Genomic DNA, 7,207 nt, shown 5'->3' with positions numbered 1-7,207 from the left:
TTCCATCGATTCCTTAAACGAATTCTCCAAAACGTTGGCAAGCAAATGGCTGCTGCAGTTTAACCGAATATTGTTCTGCAAAGCTTTGACGATATTTGGGCCTCTATCAGTAACGAACTTCATTTGGTCCAAATTATATACGCCGAATTCAGCAAACAAAGTGTTCAACTTATTTAAAACGTTTGTGCTAGTTGAACGATAATTAACCAAAATGGCACTGGTTTTATTGTCATTTTTATATTTACATGGAAATTATAATATTTTAGATTTCTTTTTATTATGATGAATGAAAAATTTTTGTGTAATATGAATTAATGAATGAATGAATATTACATGAATTAAAATTTATTTAATTTTTTCTAAATAAACTAAATTACAATTTAATAAATGCATAATTTTTACACGTGCTTAGATCATATTATATATGACTGTCATATGTGATTGTCACAACTGCAAAATTTTTACATCATATGTGATAGACATACATATATGTATGATGTTGACATCAAGCATTACAGGCATTCAGACAGAGATTTATATAACTAATGACACAAATTTTTATTCTAAACACCGTTGGAGTGAGCACTGTAGCTATACGTTGTTCAGGTTGTTAAACCCAGTATGTAAGAAAGAAATGCAATATCACATGTATACAAAAGTTTTCGTCAACTTTTTCATATTGCCGTTAAAAATGTGATAGAAACTTGTGCTCGACAAATAAACTATGTTCTCAATTTTATTCTAATATATTTTAATACTTATATTTGCGGGGTTGTCTCTTTTTCCTTTTCATACATTTCAGAAATATATTCAATTTATGATTTTTAGCTTTTGAAATCGTCGCGAAAAGACGCTTGTACGCAAGGTATGCTCGGGGAGATGTAATGGCGTCTGTTTTTATGAATGAATCGAATTTGCTTTTTGAAACTTCGTTTGCGTTCATGTATGAAAATTTTGTTGTTGTGTAATTTACTATAAATTTTGATGTCGGCAATTTGGCTGCCATATTGATTTCTGATGCTATTTCAGACGAGTGTTGTTTTTGTAAACAGTATTTGTAATTTTTGCGGGAGACATATTTACATGTGTAGGCATATATTATAAGTATATATGTATGATGATGTTTAAGGCGATTGTAGTTTTTGTAGAACAAAATTTCAAGTTTTCGCGGGAATTAATAACACTTGGGTTATTTTAGTCAAAAAAATATTTTAGTTCTGCATTGACAGCAGAACGTTCCTTATTTGGTAATCTTCAAAATACAAAAGACGGGCGTGTATGGTTATGCTTCTATTTATACTAATGGGTAATCTACAATACATATAATTTGTTGTTCTTGATAATGGTGTAGTTTAGTGTTATCACGTACTTTGGACATTGACCACCACTGTAATAGTGATGTGTTGTAAGTCACATGTGCCTTAACTCTCCCCTCCTTTTAAAAAGAGTAAAGGCTCCTGCCTATTTATACGGTTGTAGTGCGTGTAGTGTTCTTCTTGGTTAGGTATTCCATTCCTTGTTTTCGTAGTATTTCCTCGTAACGTTTTTGTGTCATTCGTTGTGTTCTCAATATTTTATATCTAAGTACTGCATAATATAACTTAAATGATAAATATGTTAAAATTATTAAAATAGCGATTATCCCTATTGTTATTAGATTTTTTTAATAGGGTGTTCCTCAAAAGGGATTATGAATGTATGTAATTTTTGGATGTTGCTAAATTTATAGTTAGATTCTCCATTCAAGATTTCTAATAGTTTAATTTTATCATTAGAGTGTGTTTTTGTATATTCGTTAATTTCTTCTTTTTGATTATGATATTCTTTACCATCAATTTTTATGGTATCAATAAATTGTATTAAATTAGTTCCATTAATTGTTTCATTATTAATTTTGTGTTCTCCTTCGAGGAGGATGTTTCCTTGGTTTATCTGTAATAGGAGGATATTATTTTCTTCTATTGTATTACAGGCTTCTTGGTATTCTAATATTGGTATAGTACAATTGTCTTGTTTGTTTTGCTTACAAATATATTTACTCATATTATTTTTACATTTAGTGATTGTTATGAGTTTATTATTACATTGTGCTATCAACGGTTATTTATTTGTTATTATTTGTTGCTTATTATTATTTTTTATATTATTTATTTTTTCTTTTATGTTCGTTATGGTCCGGAACTCCAGTTATGAAGCTGAATATACTGCCTAGGAAATTTAATGCTCGTTTGTGTCTCCTTGTTAATAACTGATCCTTTAGTGCTTCTATCCTTTGTATGAGCATCGTATCTGCTATTTGCTCATTGTTGTGGTGACCGTTTATGGATGTTGTTTCATAATAGTCTAAGATTGTCGTTAAATTCACTATGTGGAATATATAATCTTTTCCATTGTATATGTAAGATGGGTCTGTTTGTGTTAGAATATATTTTTTGTCTTCGACGTTAGTTATTTCGTATGTTTGTAGTTGTTTATGTAGTAGTAGTAGTATTGTTACCAGCAATATCCATATTTGTTGTGTTGACATTGCGTATGTTATCCTTGGTTGTTAAGACTGTGTCCTCACGGTTTTCTTTTACTATGTGTTTTGTATAACGATGACTGCATTTATCTCTTCTGTCTGTTTTTTCGTAGATTATTTGTCCTTCTTGGAATTCTCTGTGTTTTCTTTTCTTGTTGTGGTATCCAAGCATGTAATTTTGTTTCTTTTTTGTTTTTTCTGCTATGTCAGGATGTTGGTTCCTGTTAAAGAATACATCTACTGGTCTTGCTTCGGTTACTGAATGTAGTGTCCTGTTGTATTCTTTTACTGTTTTGTTGTTGTGTTGAGTAAACACTTTTGCGTATGTATCGAATGTGAGCTTTATGTCTTTCCTCACGTCGTACCATGTTATTAGGTCTGCGTGGAAAGCTGTGGTTCGTTTAGTCTTCATTCATTTTTTTAATGTTTCTATTAAGTATTCTTTTGTTCGAAATTTAATCGTAAGCCGTTCGTATTCGGGAAATGGCATGTTGGCTTCTAAGTTATTTTCTTTACCATGAATTATTTCAATTTGTGTTTTAAAGGAATTAAATGGTGTTTTCACTTGTGTTATGTGTCTTAGCATAGACGTATCTGATGTGGTATTAATTTGACGCGATAGTGCAGCATCTACGACATTTTCTTGTCCCGGTTTATATTTTAATTTCGCACCATATTCTTCTATTAGATTTTTCCATCTTTTCAATTTGGTGTTTGGGTTTTTTTCCGATATTGAAAAAATTAATGATTGATGGTCAGTGTAAATCGTTAAATCTGCTATACCGTAAAAGTAGTTTCTTAGTTTCCGTAATGATCAAACTATTGCTAAAATCTCCTTTTCATTCGTGGAGTAATTTTTTTGTTCTGTTTTTGTTAGAGTTCGTGATATGAATGCTACCGGGTTTTTTCCTTGGCTTAAAACTACTCCAATAGCGTAATTGCTAGCGTCTGTGGGTAGGTCGAATCCTTTTTTGAAGTTTAGTTGGTATAATTCGATTTTTTCTTTTAATAGGTTTCTTTATTGTATTTATAGCATCTAGTGCATTTTTAACTAGTTTTATTTTTACATTGGAACTTTTATTCTTCGAAATGTTGGTGTTTTCTCCTCACAAATATATTGTCAGTGGTTTGCATGTGTGTGCGAAGTTTTGCACGAATTTCCTATAATAGGAAGCTAGGCCTAAGAATGAGCGTAGGTCCTTTAAGCTTTCAGGGGTTTTATACCTATCTATTACCTCTATTTTATCAGGGTCTACTGTTATTCTACCATTTTTTATTACGTGTCCTAAGAATTCGGTTTGTGTTTGGAAAAACTTTGACTTTTCTTCAGAGATTTTCATATAAGCGTTGTGCAGTGTTTGTACAATTTCGGTAATGTGCTTCACATGTTCTTCGGGGGAGTTTGAATATATTAGGAAATCATCGATGTATACGTACGCGCATTTGTCAATGTATGGTCTGAGAATGTCACCCACGCATCTTTGAAATATGGATGGTGTATTTTTTAAGCCGAATAGGAGTAGTAAAAATTCATATTTAGCTCCGTTGATGGAGAAGGCTGTTTTTTCCCTATCCTCTTCCCTAATTAGAATTTGGTGGAACCCTGACTCTAAGTCTAACGTCGTGAAGTATCTTGCTTCTCCTAAGTTTTGTAGAGTCATATTGATATCTGGTATCGGGTACCTATCTGCAACAGTAATTTTGTTTAACTTTTGGAAATCTATAACCATTCTCTTTTTTGGTTTTCCTTCCTCATCTAATCCTTTTTTAGAGACTGTCCATATCGGGGCATTGTATGGGTTTTTGCTCACCGTTTGTTAATAATTTATTTATTTCCTTTTTTACGAAATCTTGATCCGCATATGGATAGGGATATTGCCTAACCCATACAGTATTAGTTTCTGTTCTAATTTCAGGTTTTATTGTAGTTGTATACGGTAAGTTTTCGTTTCTATAATTATTTTTCATTAAAGCTTTTATGCAATTTTCGAACTGTTTCTCGCCTACTGTATAGTTTACCTTTGCAATTTTTGAGTGATTTGACACTTTAGTAAACATTATTGAATACCTGAAAAGATCTATCTTTGCCTTCATTTTCCTTAATGAATCTTCTCCTAACAGGGTATCAAAGTCTTCTAATTAATTTATTTCTAGAAATTCTAAGTCGAATCCTACTAGATTAATTTTTTTTATGTGTTATTTTTGAACTACCATGAAGTGTAGTTGTATTAATTATTTTTCCTAATGGTATACTTTTTGCATCTTTATAATTTTTGCTTACGTAACTACTGGTTACACCTGAATCGATCAGTATGTGCACGGACTTACCATCTGGTGCGGTTCTCTTGAGTGTTGGTAGACCGTGGTACCTTATAAAAAATGTTCTTCTTCAGTGTAGTTGCTGTTTGGTTCGTTGTATAGTGACTGGCTTTCGCTTCTTTCATTGTTGAGTTGGTTCCTTAGTATATACAGTAATTAACCTTTGCTTTGTTTACATACATATACTCAACTCTAGAAAATCTTGGGATGTTGTGTAACACTTATTTTGCTACTTTCATGGTAATCAGGGTGTTATGTTAGCATTTGAGCTACATATAAATTTTAAATTTTGATCATCAACACTTTAAAAGATATTAAGTAATGCAAGTGTTTATGTTATTTAAGTGATTATATTGAATTACTTTGAATATCTGTTCAATGTTATTCTGATATTGCTTGTTATTTAATGTTAAATCAGTTGTTATTTTTTGTGCAATTTTTAAACACGCTTCAAGTATTTCTAAATTTTTGTATGCAGTAGGATACAGTCCTGGGTGGTAATTTGTCGTTTGAAATATGTATACAAATTGACAATCCGTTAGCCGTTATAGTAAAACATCAATTGGAAATTGAGTTTAAACAGAAAGATCTGTTGACGTTTTTAATAAGAATACATACTAGTGTTATTAATAAAGTTTATATTAAAACCCATATAAGTGTAAGGAACCGAACACCTGAAAAAAAGCCGGTAACGCACCATATTGCAAACCTCAGGGGTGGTATGGAAAATGCAAAACTTAAAGATTCAAAAATAAATTATTAAAAATATTTATAATGTTAATAAAATTCGTTTAATTTCGTTGGAATGAAGAGTATATGAGAAATACATATGCCAACACATTAAATTATCTGAAAATAATTATATGTATACATTTATATGCTTTCACATACTTATAAAGAAGATCGTAAATAGTATACGGAACAAAATTAGAACGATGTATTAAAAATCCAGCTTCAAATGCCTCAATATCTTCTTTCTTCTTATTTCTAGATTAAAATTATTGGTAATAGTATTTCAAAAAGTTACGAATACAAGCCGTTTTATGTTTTCTATCTCTTAATTGTAAACAAATACATTCAGAACAAAACTCACCACCGAGAAATCTAAGAGCAAGGCTGCATTTTATTAATAAGAACTTACTATATAAAGAATATCTGACTATCAGTAAATGATATTTTTATGGGCGGAACATGACACACTATGGCGTTCAAATATTAGTAAATATATGTCATTAATAAATAATTTCCTTTTATATTTATCAACAATATTTATAGCTTTTGTTATTCAAGAATAGAATAAATTTGCTAAGTATTTACTACCTCAATATATACAGCACTGCGTTGCTACCTCTGAAAATCCAAGATGGCCGCTGTTCACCCCACAGAAAGCTACCACGAAAAGGTTATCTACTGTATATACTGTGGTTGGTTCACTCGCTGTGCTTTGTTGTGGGCGCTAGTGACTGTTTCGTCTCTATACCTTTTGAATTGGTTGCCAAGTGGTTGGACTGGTAGGTTGTTTGGTGGTTGTATGTTTCTTTGATGTGTAGGTCGTCGGAATCGTGTTGAGGAATCTATTTCCATAGGTTCTACTCTGGGTTGTTGGATCCTTTGAGGAAATATGTTCCTGTTGTTTATGTATGTTCTCGTGGCTTTTAATTGTGCTTCTTTATTATGTGATGCTAGGACTGCTTCGTTTTTATACGTAATTTCTAACTTGGATAGGATCAGGTTTAACGCTTGACTCACTTGATCGTAGTATTCATGTAGTGATGAATTTCCTTGTTGTAACCTTCTCATTTCATCTTCCAGGCCATACAGTGGTCGTTGGTCGGCATAGGTTATGTCAAGCCGATCGATGATTGCATTAAAATTAGTTTTGGTGTTATTGTTAACCAGGACCTGTGATGCACTGCCGGTTATTTTCCCTAAAATTATGAGCACTGCTTGAGCAAATAAGTTTGTTCCTTTGAATTGCATAATGTTATTCATAAGAGTGGTCACTATTTTTCTCCATGGTCGATATTCTTTAGGATCGCCGCTTAATGTTCCTATTAGTTTGAACAAGTTTAAATGTATCTCCTGTGCATTATTTTATACACATATGTCGTCCTCTTCCTCCGTTAATGTTGGATTAGCTAGTTCCGTTGAAGCTATTTTTCGCTGTAGTTCGGTGACTATAGTCTGGAGTGCTTGAATTTCGCCGGCCATTTTTTAGGTTTTAACTTGTTATTAAATTTGCACTTTTTATTTATTTTATTTGCGTTGAGTTGAGGGATAAAGGTTATCCTTTTACTTTTTATCAGGAGCCACACGCGTAAGGATTTTATTCACTGAATCCTTTTTTGATCTGTGCCCCACGTTGGG

Source organism: Bactrocera latifrons, unplaced genomic scaffold (assembly GCF_001853355.1).
Source record: "Bactrocera latifrons isolate USDA-ARS-PBARC rearing strain unplaced genomic scaffold, ASM185335v1 scaffold_559, whole genome shotgun sequence".
NCBI classification, from domain to species: domain Eukaryota; kingdom Metazoa; phylum Arthropoda; class Insecta; order Diptera; family Tephritidae; genus Bactrocera; species Bactrocera latifrons.
This window is presented reverse-complemented; position numbering follows the sequence as displayed.